The sequence below is a fragment of the Sinohyriopsis cumingii genome, chromosome 8 (genome assembly GCF_028554795.1).
Source record: "Sinohyriopsis cumingii isolate HCF-2022 chromosome 8, ASM2855479v2, whole genome shotgun sequence".
NCBI classification, from domain to species: Eukaryota; Metazoa; Mollusca; class Bivalvia; order Unionida; family Unionidae; genus Sinohyriopsis; species Sinohyriopsis cumingii.
The window spans coordinates 39,382,338-39,396,786 of NC_142968.1; positions in this window are offsets into that span (position 1 = coordinate 39,382,338).

Genomic DNA, 14,449 nt, shown 5'->3' on the forward strand with positions numbered 1-14,449 from the left:
TGTCTCTGCTCCCTCTTCCTCTACTGTCAAAGTCATCGACGAACACTTAGATCGTGCCAGTTGGGAGGCTTTGTATCTTCGCCATCCCTTTAACATGCTCATTGCTGGACCTAGCGGTACAGGCAAAACCGAATTCGTCAAACGTTTGATTGAACATAAACATCATTTGATCGATCGACCCCCTCAACGGATCGTGTGGTGTTACAAAGAGTGGCAATCGGCGTACAGCCTCTTGCGAGAAAGTCAAGGCGATTCCATCGTGTTTGTGGAAGGCATTCCTAAAGAAGACGACGGCATCGTCTCTGACTCCCGTCAAACCCATTTGGTCATTTTCGACGACATGTTAGGAGAAGACGAAGAAGAAATTAAATTGTGGTTCACGCGCAAAGGGCATCACCGTAATGCCAGTGTCATTTACATCACCCAAAATTTGTTTCAACAAAGTAAAGCCCATCGCACCATCAGTCTCAATGCGCATTACGTGGTCTTGTTTAAAAGCCCTCGAGATAAATCGCAAGTGCAAGTCTTAGCCAAACAGTTAGGAACGCCTTGGCTGACTCAGGCGTACGACGATGCCACTCAAACGCCACACGCCTATTTACTCGTCGATTTGAAACCTACGACCCCCGAGGATTTGCGATTTCGTACCCACTTGTTTCACCACTGGTGCCAAGACGGAGGGCCTGTCCTGTACACGTCTCCGTCCTCGACTTCATTTCACTCCCCATCAAAAAATCTATAAAAACCTCAGACCCTTTTTCGTCTGTCTCACACAGTGTGAACATGACGTCCCTTCAGTCGCATCTTCCCGTCAAATTGATTCGTGCCTTGTATGGCATCAGTCGAGAAAAAAATCCACAAACACGAGCCCGTGTCTTAGAAGCTAGTCTCAAAGAAGTCTTACGATGGTTCACGGTGACGGCACGTCAATTACTCCAAGGAATCATTCAGATTCCTCATCAAACCCAACGCTTTTTCGATCGAAACAAAGTCGCTTTGGTCCAACTGGCCGATCCCCGCATCGACACTCAAACCAAAAAACAAATCATTTTGAAACCTGGAGGGAGCGGTACTCTAGGAGGGGTCATCATTCGCTCACTCTTAAGATGGGATCCTAATGCCCCCAAAGTTATCCCCAAGACAAAAGTCCAACGAAGCCCCAAGAAGAAAAAGAAAAAGACCAGGTCCCCAAGAAGAATAACTTCTCCAGTGGCAGGACCCTCCTCTTACCAGACACCACCACCCCGGAAAAAGAAAAGAAGCCCCCAGAAAAAGAAACAGAGAAAAAGTCCCCAGAAAAAGAAAAGTCCACAGAAGAAAACTAGTCGCAAGAGAGGCACTTCGGCCAGGACGCAACCTTACACTCGCAAACCACGACCTGCCACGGCAGTGACTGCGTCTCCGGCATCCTCACGTTCATCCACTTCTCCGTTGATGACACCCAGAACTGAAGAGTACTTGGAGACGTTGATCACACCAAGAACATCTCCGTTGATGACCCCCAAAAGAACTTCCCCAGTGGCAGGACCCTCCAATTTAGTGGCAGTGGCTGCTGCTCACAAAGTACCTTCTCCCAAAATCAAAGTCCAAGAAAGATCGGGCATGTTACAAAGTTTACTGGATTTGTCCAAGCAAGAACTGGCTCGATTTAGTCCGTTGCGTACCCCTGCACGACGTGTCATGCCTGTCCTCAAACTGATAAAACGTAAAGACAATCAGTGGCGACGCGTTCCAGTATAAAAAGAGCCTGTGACCAAGTCGGGGTATCAGTGAACTTGTAAAAAAGATGTCACCTCCAAGAAGCCACAAAAGAAAGAGACAAAGGCAGACGCGTCATCCGACAAAGCGCTTAGCCAAGCATCGACATTACCCTAAGAAAAGACACAGTCGTTCCAAGAAAAAGAGGCGTCAACAAAGGGGAGGATTCCTTGGTGATTTTGGGAAAAACATTGTCACCTTTATGACAAAGCGATAGTCCCAAAAAAAGATAAAAGGGTGTGGGTTAAGTCATCGACGTTAGTGTCTGTTCGGTGAATGTCCCGGAACCACAAGCAAAAAATGTCACCCTCCAGAAAACCCCAAGGAAAGAAAAGGAAAGGACTGCCACCACGTTTAGCTAAACATGGGGACCTGTTATCTGTCCTGTCCAAAGCTTCTTCACCCCTACGAAAAAAACTCATTCAAACGGCCTCCAAAGAGGTCATCGATACCGTGTGCGAATGTTGTTTGAACGTTTTGAAAGGCACGATCCCTTTGTCCAAACACCAGAAACAATGCTTAGGAAAACATCGTCACGTTCTTCGCCAAATGGTTCGAAAGAAAATTCCCATTCGTCAAAAAAAGAAGATGTTGGTCCAACGTGGAGGCATTTTACCTCTCTTGTTAGGCCCCATACTGAAAGGAGTCTTGGGAACCATGTTGGGAGGACTGGTGGGAGCAAGATAAAAAGGCCCTCGGAAGTTCCAAGATCTCAGAATCGACCCCTGACAACCCCATGGAAGGACGAAAACTAGCTTTAGTGCCTTACAAACGATGGATGGAATACCATCGGTGGCAAGAACAACGCACCCCTCATTTACCTCCCAATCCCCATTTGAGCGAGATGTCCCAGTTACAACACGAATTGCAATCCTTGATGGATCGCCAAGATTTGTCCGAAACAGAAAAATCGCAAAAGTACGGTCAACTCTTGCAACGACTACAACTCTTTCACCAGAAAGCTTTAGACGAAACAGCTCTACCCACTTTGAAAGATTTTAAGGCCTTGATGAAAAGTCCAGCACCATCACCAGTACCAGTACCAGTTCCACCACTACCCGTGACCAAGACAGAAAAAGGAAAAGAAGAAGAAGAAGAAGGGTTTCAAACTCCACCAGAAAAAGTACGCAAGTTAACAACACCACCTACCTCCAGAATTGGATGGATTAAAAAGATGATGGCCACCCCTTCTTCCTCACAAGAGAAAAAGAAAGTGAAGACAGAAGTGAAACAAGAACCGATATCCCCTGCTCAGACATCCTCCTCTTCAACACCTATTGCCGGTCGCACACGCAAAGCCTTGCAATCCAAGAAAATACCCCAAGAGAAAAAGAGTAGCCTCTTCCAAGAGTGGGTGCCTTATTAAGACACCAATCAACACAAAAAATGGAAAAAGTCTTAGCTAGCATTTACTACGATCCCTCGCATCCTGCAGGTTACGCAGGAGTTCAAAAATTGTATCGTGCTGCCAAAACGCGACTGAAAAGTCTCCGTTTACCTCAAGTGCAACGATGGTTACAAGAACAAGCTACCTACACTTTGCACAAACCCATTCGACGCAAGTTTGCCAGAAGTCGCACCCTAGTGGAAGGCATCGATCATCAATGGCAAGCCGATTTAGCCGATGTCTCTCATTTGGCCAGCTACAATCGTGGCTACAAATATCTGTTTTGTGTCATCGACGTCTTTTCCAAATTTGCCTGGGTCGTGCCCTTGACTTCCAAATCCAGCAGCGAGTTAGTGCGAGCCTTGCAACGAGTGTTGAAACAAAGTGGCCGTCACCCTCTTCGATGGCAAACGGACAAAGGCACCGAATTTCTGAACCAAGCTTTCCAAAAAGAATTAAAGAAACGTGACATTCATTTTTTTACCACCGAGAATCCCGAAACCAAAGCCAGCATCGTGGAGCGTTTTCAACGCACTTTGAAAGAACGCATGTGGAAATATTTTACGCATCACCACACTCTGAAGTACATCGACATCTTACCGCACCTGGTGCAAGCGTACAACCAATCTTACCATCGAAGCATCGGACGTGCCCCGCAAGACGTGACTCCCGACAATGAAGTGTTGGTGTTTGAGCGTCTGTTCGGTACGTCCCCGACGAGGGCTGTCCCCAAGAAAAGTGGAGAGTTGACCGTAGGAGATTGGGTGCGCATTGGCAAAACCAAACGCACTTTCGACAAAGGTTACTTACCTAACTGGACAACCGAATTGTTTCGCGTCACTGGACGAGTACATGGCCGTCATCCTGCCGTCTATAAATTGGAAGACATGAACGGAGAAGTACTCAAAGGAACGTTTTATTTGCCCGAGTTACAACGTGTCACCAAAAAAGAAGACGACGTGTACGACATCGAAAGCATTCTCGAACGCAGAACCCGTAAAGTGGGCAAACGACGTGTCAAAGAAGTCAAAGTACGTTGGAAAGGATATCCACCCAGTTTCGATTCTTGGATCGACGCTTCGCAAGTCATCGACTATAAAAAGAAGAAGTGACCATCATGCCCTTTCACACAGCAGCAGACGCAGCTACGTCGACCACTCCTCCTTCCCCTAGTTCTTCTGTGCAAGATTTACAAAAACAACCCTTGTGGGTGTGGTGTGGAGAACGTGTGCCTAAAACGCAAATCGTCTTTTTCTGCCAAATCTTCGTGGTGTATTGTGTCATCGGGGCAGCCATCGCCAATTTGAGTTTGCAACAAGGAGACAAACAATTGTGGACCATTTTATTGAGCAGTTGCATCGGTTACCTGCTTCCTAATCCCTCCCTGAAATTCACCTCGAACGGGAACCCCGGGAACCTTGTGTCCAGTGCCAGTGCCAGTCACCACTTCAATCACAACCAGAACCCCATTTTAGACGGAGACACGCCTCTGACGTCCAGTAACCCCTCGGACAGCCACAGAACTCTGGAATTATGAGTCACCAAAACCAATTTTACTTAACCTTACCCAGTGACAGTTCCATGGAGGTGTTTCCCAAGAACACGTTGTGCTGTTACACGGCCAAATTACCTCAAGCCATCCCCTTAGATCACGAAGCCCATTGGGAAGTGGCTTTAGTAGAAATGATTCACCCGACCCAAGTCCTCAATGTCATTGCCCAGCAAAATTGGTTTAAGGTGGAAGTTCATGACGAGCAATTGCAACAGGAGTTGGATAAGAGAACCATATCTGACATTAAAGACTATGATGACAAAACTAAAACGACCACCTACCACTTGTCCATTCTCCCAGGCTATTATTTCAGTGGTCATCATTTGGTCAGCGCCATAACCTCCAGGTTTAATGGCGTGTTTGGAAAAGCTTTTGAGATTGTCAAGAACAAAAGTGTCACCATAGAGTACCACAAAGTAGCTCGTCGCTTCTTGATGAAATTTGAGCGGCCTAAAATCGTGTCCATTGTATTTTGTCCTGAATTGTTTGACATGTTGGGCGGGGACATGGAGATGAGGAAGAAAGTAGAAAAAGAGAAAGGCGAATTACCCATCATTTCTGACAACGTGACGTTTGGCCAGTATTTTCGTACCCCGGTAGAACTGAACCAAGGACTGAATTTGATCTTTGTGTATTCCGATGTGGTGGAGTACAACGTGGTGGGCCACACCTCCGTGCCGTTACTGCGTGTCATTCCTTTCAAAGTGGATTCTGCCACGAACGCTGACGAGGAAGGTGGAAACACTTACCACGTCCACCGCGAATTTGTACATCCTCATTATTTACCCGTCAGCAAGTCGTATTTGGACACGGTCAACATTACTATAAAAGGAGATTTGGGACAAAATATTCCATTCACCAAAGGAAAAGTCACGGTGAAACTCCATTTTCGAAAACGGTTCTCTCACGACTCGTAAGTAAGTCATGTATCCAGTGTACCGAGGGGTTGCACGACAGCGAGGACACGGTTTAGGAGATATGTTAAAATCGGCCTTTCGTTCGGTGGTCCCGGTGTTGAAACCGATGGTGACACGCGGATTGCACGCCTTGAAAGATGCGGCACTGACGCAAGGCAAAGAATTTCTCCAAAATGTCATCATCGACAAACAAAACCCTAAAGAAGCCTTCATGAGGGCAGGCAAAAATGTCTTGCTGCAAACGGGCAAAGACATTTTGGGCCGACGAGACACACCTATAAATGCCCTGCACGCTACCGAGTCAGGCATTCAGCAAGGACTAGGCAGAAAGAGACGACGAAGAAAACACCCTTTCACCAGACTTCAAGCGAGAAAGGCTAAGAAAAGAAGAACGGTTCGAGACTTAGACGTTTTCGATTATTGAGAAAGAGGAAAAAAAATGATGCACCGAGAGTCTTGCGCTTGTTCCAAGACGGAACTGGATCTGTTTGCCATGCCCCCCACCATGATGACCATGCAAGAATCCCAGTGGGTGGAATTTCACCCCGTCTCCTCACTGACCGATTCCGCTCCCATCGAGTTTGAAATCAAGGGACAGCCCGAAGATTACATCGATCTGAATAGCAGTTACTTGTACTTGAAAGTCAAAGTTCTAGATAAGGATAATGGTGAAGTAACAGACACTGAGAATATAGCTCCCGTCAACAATTTCATGCATTCCTTGTTCAGCTCAGTGGACTTGTACTTGAACAACAAACTGGTCAGCAGCAGCATGGATACTTACCCTTACCGTGCCTACCTGGAAAATCTCTTGACGTACGGAACAGATGCCAAGACAAGTCATCTCAATGCCTGTGTGCTGTGGGTAGATGACGAAGCGGACAAGTTTGACGCAACTGACAATGACGGCTTTGAGGCAAGACGAAGCAAAATCGTAAAAGAAAAGAGTTTAGAACTGATGGATCGTTTGCATTTGGACATGTGGTTGCAAGAGAAATATTTGCTAAACGGGGTCAATCTTCGCTTGAGACTGAATCGTAGCAGTACCGCTTTCCATTTGTTGGCTGATGCTGATGCTACTAAGAATGGCAATCCTAAAAGCACAATTTTAGAGGCCAAACTCTACGTACGACGCGTGGAAGTGTTACCCAAAGTGGGTAACGACATCAGTCAAACGTTGAGCAGAACGACCGCCAAGTATCCCATACGACGCGTAGAAGTGAAAACCTTCACCATTCCTGCTGGACAGCATTCCATGACCGAAGATCATCTGTTCCAAGGACAGTTACCCAAACGTTTAATCCTTGGTATGGTCTCGAATTCAGCCTTCAACGGAGCCTTCGCTCAAAATCCTTTCAACTTTCATCACTTCAACGTAAAGAAAATCGAAGTCAGTCGTGATGGCAAGACCTTGTGTACCCGACCTTTCGAACCTGACTTTGCCAACAACAATTACTTGAGATCGTACTTGTCCCTGTACGAAGCTACCGGTCAGTTAGGAACCAACACCAGTCACGGCATTGAGTACAACGAATATGCAGGAGGCTATGCTTTGTGGGCTTTCGATTTCACTCCAGACCAAGGTAGCGACGAGGGACATTTCCACCCTATAAAATCTGGCCAGATTCGTGTGGAACTTCAGTTTGCAGATAAACTACCAGCAACAGTGAACGTCATCCTGTATGCAGAATTCGATAATACCATAGAAATCAACAGTTTGAGAGAAGTCATTCTAGATTATTAGAAGTCATGGAAGACTGTTATCCCTCTTTACCTAGTGAAGAAACTTGGGACATGAAATGTGAGGAGACTGTGGAAGAAGAAGTGATCATGATGAAATCGAGATGGCCAGAACAAGAAGCCCATTTAGTCTCCTGTTTTGCCAAACACTTGGTCGACAAAATGACGGAATTGATCAAGAAAAATTGTTATGGATGTCAAAACGATCATCCCAGTCAAATTCAACACGATAAATGCCTGATGTTGAGCCAAGAAGAAAAATTGGACGAGTATCTGGACGAAGCTTGGAGTCTCATCTCGAACAAAGACGTGTTGCACCAGTGGTATAAAGACTTGCGTGCACATTCTTGTCCACCATTAACCACTCAAGAGATCCATCGTATCGAAGCTCTCCTAAATCAGAGTGAGGAAACAGAACGAATCACCGTTTATTCGTCAGACATTTTCAAGCAAAAAGTCAGGATCGAATTGATGACTTATTATTACCTGTGAAGAAAAAACACAAATCAATGGATACCTGGGAACTTTATTACCTTTTGAACCACAGTTCGTATACGGCTTCTTGGAATCCTGTCGTCTGTGCTAAAGATGAACTCCCTCATCGCAAACCTAAAGACCATCAAGCTTACGTGATCAACACGGACGACAGTCATCTCCCAGGAACCCACTGGGTAGCCGTCTACTTTCCTCAAGAAGGATGTGTGGAATATTTCGATTCGTACGGATTGCCCCCTTTGGAAGACGATATCATCGACTTTATGAGAAGAAATGCTCAAACCACCCGATTCAATAATGTGAAATTACAAGGCACAGATTCCTTGGTGTGTGGACAGTACTGTGTGTATTTTCTGCATCATCGCAGCCTGGGCTATTCCTTAGAACATTTAGTGACTCATTTCGATCCTCGTTCTTCTGCTAGAAACGATGTGAAAGTAGATCGATGGTTTTGTGACCATTATGCTTATCTTTTATCTCAAGCTAGGAAACGTAGTGTCCATCAATGGCCTAATGATTTCCAACAGTGGAAATCACAATTTCATTCACAACGTTGTCAGCCCTGTTTAAAGTAGAGTGTGAATTGAAAAAAAATGTTTGGTATTTGAAAAAAAAATGTTTGATGTTATAGTGTTGGATTATTGTTAAAAATGTTAGAGTTGTTGTTTAGTGTTAAGTGATTTTTGAATAAAAATGTTGTGTTTTGAAAAAATGCCTTTGTCTTTTGTTTAGCTATAAGAATGTTGGATTGATGCTCTTTCATTTCTTACTATCCCTCTCATGAACGTTGCGGCTCGAAAACCGTGTGGGGGATGTTTTCCTTCACGTCCGCGCTTTCACTTTAAGAACCGGTTTGTTCCCAGTCTAACCATCCATTGTCGACTCATCCTCCTACGAAGATGTGCTCCAAACTAGCTAAGCTCAACGAAGCCTACGTGAATTTGCATAGGGTCAGACACAGTCTGATACCGAAGCCAGAAGAAATAGAAAATGTGAGAATGTTAAAAATCACTGAAGACCTAATAGAAGAGCTCTTCAGAGAAGAAGTGAACAGGGAAAAAGAAGAATGGACAGAGAAGTACAGACTTCAGAGACAGCAGCAACAGCAGCAACAACAGCAACAAGAACAACAACAGCAGCAGCAACCTGAAGCTGACAGAGGCTTTGTCGATTGCCGTATCGACACCAAAGAGTTCTTCTTCTCTTTCCGAAGAAGCAGACCTATTGCCAGAAAGTCTATAATCAGAGGACATCGCATTCTTAGAAACTAAAGAAAGAATGCCATAGCAAACAAAAAAACAGCCCTTTTCAGGGCTACCCAATACTCTAGAAAAGAAATAACGATTGATTTGCCAATGCGTATAGGTAGAGTAGTGTGAAAATAAACACTAACTCTTTATTGATAGTGGAAGTGTATGTGTTAGTGTGATTGTGTTAGTAAGAGCTAAAGTAAGTTGGTGGAGATAGTAGATTAAAATGATATCTTTTCTTAGTGTTTGAGGTGTATATTAGGGGTTAGATTGGATTGCTTTGCGTATGTGGATAGTCAATTGAAGTGATTTATAAAAAAATTTAAAATAGTGATGGGTAGCATAAAAAGTGAGTGAGTGTTTCTTTTAGGTCCGCGCGTTGTTGTTTTTTTGGTTATGATCTAGGTAAGATGAATTTTATGTTATTAGGGGGATGTTTTCCATCACGTCCGCGCTTTCAGTATAAATTGAAACTCGTTCGGCAGTCCAGTTACCCTTGTTGATTGATCAACACCAAAAATGAACACGAGACTTGAGAAACTGTTGGAGCTTCATGTGCATCTGGAATATGCCAGGCACATATTAAATGAACTGGCCGCGGAAGCCATTGTGGAGGAGGGAAGGATAAGAGAGGAGGAAAGAAGAAAAAAAGATGAGGAGGAGAGAAGATATAAAGAAGAAGAAGAAGAAAGAAGATATAAAGAGGAAAGAAGAAACAAAGAAGAGGAGGAGGAAAAGGAGAGAAGAAATTTCAAAATCCCAGAGAGCGAAAATTGGGATTCTGAAGCGACATATCCTGTCTCTGCTCTCTCCCCCCAAAAGGCAAAAAGTAACTGGGGGATAAGATGTGTATGTGGCGCCAGGCCTGGAAGGTGCCACCATTAACCAGGTGTCCATGAAGTTCCAAACAAAACAGCCCTTTTCAGGGCTACCCAATACTCTAGAAAAGAAATAACGATCGATTTGCCAATGTGTGTAGGTAGAGTAGTGTGAAAATAAACACTAACTCTTTATTGATAGTGGGAGTGTATGTGATTGTGTGTTTGTGTTAGTAACTAATAAAGTAAGTTTGTGTGAATAGTAGATTATGGGTTTCTTTATTGTTTCTTAGCGTATGTGGAGAGTATAGTTTGGGTTATATTATATGAAATGAGAAAAGTGGGGATGTTTTCCTTCACGTTCGCGCGTTGTTGGGTCATGATCAAGGTAAGATAGATTTTATGTTTTTTAGGGGGATGTTTTCCATCACGTCCGCGCTTTCACTATAATAACCCACAGTGTTCGTTGTTCAAACCATTCTGCAAAGAATAAAAAGAAGATGGCGTCAAACCAAATCGACAAAATTCAAACCTTGCAAGACGTTTTAGACAACTTAGGAATAATGGAACAGATGCTATTAAGACTGGTTGAAGACCATTATTCCTATAGTCCCCATCGTGTGAAGATGGAAATTAATAATTTAAGGAAAGCAAAGGACAAGATTAGTGGTGTCATGAAAGAGATCAAGGAGGAGAAGGAGGATGAAGAGGAAAGAACAAGAATACGCAAATGGAATGAAAAGATTGAAAAAGAAGAAGAAAATGAAAAGAGGAAGAAAGAAGAGGAGGAAGAGAAGAAGAAAGAAGAGGAGGAGAAGAAAAAAAAGAAAGAGAAGAAGAGTGTAGGAGATAAAATAAGAACTTGGTGGAGGAAAAGAAGAAATTAGAAGAAGAAGAAGAAGAAGAAAACCCAAAGGCCCTTTTCAGGGCCAGCCATATTTCTCGAAAAGAGATAGTCTTTGAATTGCCTACCCCTTTTTTTATTTTATTTTTTTAAAAAAAAATAGAGACCCTCCCTGTTTCAATTTTACATAGACCCTATACAGTCCCAAGGGTTTATGTCCATGTTAAATTTACATAGACCCTATATTGTCCCAGGGTTTTTGGCCATGTTAATTCCCATAGACCCTATATGTTCCCACGATTTTTCTCCATGTTAAATTTACATAGACCCTATATTGTCCCAGGGTTTTTGGCCATGTTAATTCCCATAGACCCTATATGTTCCCACGATTTTTCTCCATGTTAAATTTACATAGACCCTATATGTTCCCAAGGGTGTTTGTAATGATAAATCCCATAGACCCTATAAGATCCCCATATACTACTTATGCCTGTGCATTTGTATATAGCGCAAACATTTCGGTTTGAAAGAGATGGAACTGTCATTATTCATTAAAAGTCATCTTCAGAACATACATATTTACCAACATTGATGCCACTGAACGTTGAAGGGGAATAAATTCATCTAAAAACGATTTTGACTATCTTGAATATCTCATTCAGATCTTCATCAGGCGTTGGGGAAAATGTAAAGCAGAAATTTTCGATTGCATAGATATGACTGCTCAATTTAAACTTTGTCTAATATCTGACAAAGTTTGGAAGCAGAAAGATTCGATCTGGTTTTCAATATGCATACATGGGTATTAGTATAAATTTTGCCTTTTGAAAGAAAGAGAATTACCATAACCGTTTAAAAACTGCGATTATGTTAAGTTCAGAGAGATTTGGATTTGGAAACTGAATGGTATTGGAAAGTCTTAAAGTAATTTGACCACTTTAGAAGTATCTCATGGAGATGTTCATCATTCAGACCTAGGATTGCAGAGGTTGGATCGAGGATTTCATATATTGAATCCAGGATAACACGGTTTGGGTCTTAGATTGCATAATGTGGACCCAGGATGGCACAATGTGGATCCAAGATGTACACAGTTTGAGTCCAGGATTGTACAGTTTGGATCCAAGATGTATACAGTTTGGATCCCGTATTGCATAGTTTAGATGCAGGATGTACGCAGTTTGGGTGCAGGAATGCATAGTTTGGATCCAGGATTGCACAGTTTGGATCCAGGATTGCACAGTGTGGATCCAAGATATCTACTTTGGATCCAGGATTGCACAATTTGGATACGGGATGTGAACAGTTTGGGTCAAGGGTTAGGGGAATGCCGAAAACTACATACGGTAAATACAGCTCATTTGCAGGTCTACACTAATATCGGACTGCGCATGTCATTTACGGTGCGATTGTCGTGATACCTGAGTGTTGACTAATATGGTATTGTTAAATTTGACAAGTATATAAGTATGTGTAATTAAACAAAGTAACGACAATATTATGGATATAAGAAGTCATTATTCTTCCTGAGAAACACCTGAATACAATCATGAAGTCGTTGTTAAAACCAGTATGGGATTATATCACAACTTGATTATGAAGTTCAGTGTTATATAGAAAGATTTATTTTGTAGGTGAATGTATTTTTTAAGCTTGAATCGAATTGTGCACTGCAGAATCATGCTGTTGGTGTATGCTTTATTATTTAAGTACCACATAAACGACACAAGAATTGGTTAATGACGCTAGTTGTTTATTTAGCTCCAAATGCTATTGCACAAACGGGAAGAGGATCTAATTGCTCCAGTGTGTACGTGTACAAATACATTAAGAGTCAGTTGATAGAATTTACTGAAATGGGTAGGAATTGTGATATTCAGAGGAAGAAATTATCGAATTTTGGTTCTTGTTTGTCAACATTGTTAGTATTACCACAAGAATATTATTATCTTCCGTCAAGTCTGCTTCGGCTTTTATCCATTTGTAAGTAAAACCTTTCCAGAATTAGCCGCAGGACCAGTCTGCGCCATAGTCGCTAAATAAGTGACTCTGCTGTTAGGCGATTTAATATCCAATTTTGGATATCATCTCTACGCCGACCAAATCTGAGGTCACGTGTGTATGTTAGAGCAACACATTATTTCCAAAAACTTGGCCCCATTACTTTGTTAATTTTCCTGACTTTCTGAAATCAGTCTAATATACATCTCTTGGATGCAGTTTTAAATTAGGCACAATTCTTTCAACCAAAAAGTGTGTTAATATGTGTTATTGCAAATCGTAAATTTGCTGATGCTTATTGAACACTCATATTGTCAAATCTTCATTTTTGGAGGTGCGTAGTTTTGGACGTTGTCAAGCTCTTCTATTTTGGAGGTAAGTAAATCTTCCGTGAAGTTTGCAATCCCATAATGCCTAAATAGAACTGAAAGGTTTAAAGCAAACATAAAATAATGGAACTTGTGATATTTGACCTCAGAACGATCGGCATAAATATGGAGTTCTCTCCTTTTGGAAAATCCGTAAATTGCGCATTTGGTGCACACAGCACCGCTTTATCAATACTCTTGGCTACTGATGCACATGAGCGTTTAGTCTTATCATCTGCAAACCCCCATCTAGTTTGACCAGGTATGCTTTAGTTATTACCTTAACATGTGACTTCAAAATCAATTAACGTATTGCTGTATGTCACTCTTCATAATTATTGACCGTCGACCAGTGATATGCAAAGGTGTGAGTATGACGTGATTTCCGGCCGCGCTGGCAGCATACTTCGACATGCAAGTCAAAATATGAAATATACCAAACCTTTTTCTAAGCCGAAGTATTAAAACAAGAATCACTTTTTCACTTCCAAGCCTAACTCCTCGCAAGTTGAACTAAATATTGATCAGGCGACTGGCTTATCACATAAAGTAACAGCGAATTTAGAACACATTTTGGATGCCCCAATCTATTATAATATAGTTTTTGATATATGAAATTGTTGACTGTATCCTACTAGAACGGCAAGTTACATCATAAGAGATGCGATCTGCATTGCTGACAAGGCAGTTGCAGGGGAGATAACTTTATACAGAAGTGAGCCGTAAGGAATCAGGTATCGTATTTAACTCATCAAGGCCGGGACCTCATTTTTATTTTCACTTAAACTTGAGGGTAAAGAGAAAACCTTTGTATTCCCAATTTAAAAAAATACTCGTCTGAATCAGCGAGATTTTCGTATCGTCAGATCTTTAGATATGTTAACGAATTTGTTTTGGATTGTCTATGAGGCTTGCGCATGAGTACATGGGTGAAATTTTGATGGGGGGGGGGGGCTGATTGTAGGCGTGACTTTTGCCTGCCTGTCCCTTTTACTCCAAATCCCAATATTACCCATAAGATTTGCAATGGTCCGTCTGTCCTTATGAAGTTTGTTCAGGTCTACTTTAGATCTAACGAGATACGGACAATAATTCCGGTCCTGGACCGGGCGAATGTTTTTTATATATATATAATGAAATTGTGTTTTGTTCAGATATATTTTATATTTACTGGTCATAGACGAAAATTCATCCTTTTGTCTAATTGATTCTAAGTGAAAATGGTGCTGCTTGGATATCCAGTATGGTCGCCCCAGCGGCCATCTTGCAAATCTTGTTATCGCTGCTCGTCGTCAATGGATGGTCATATCAACATGGGG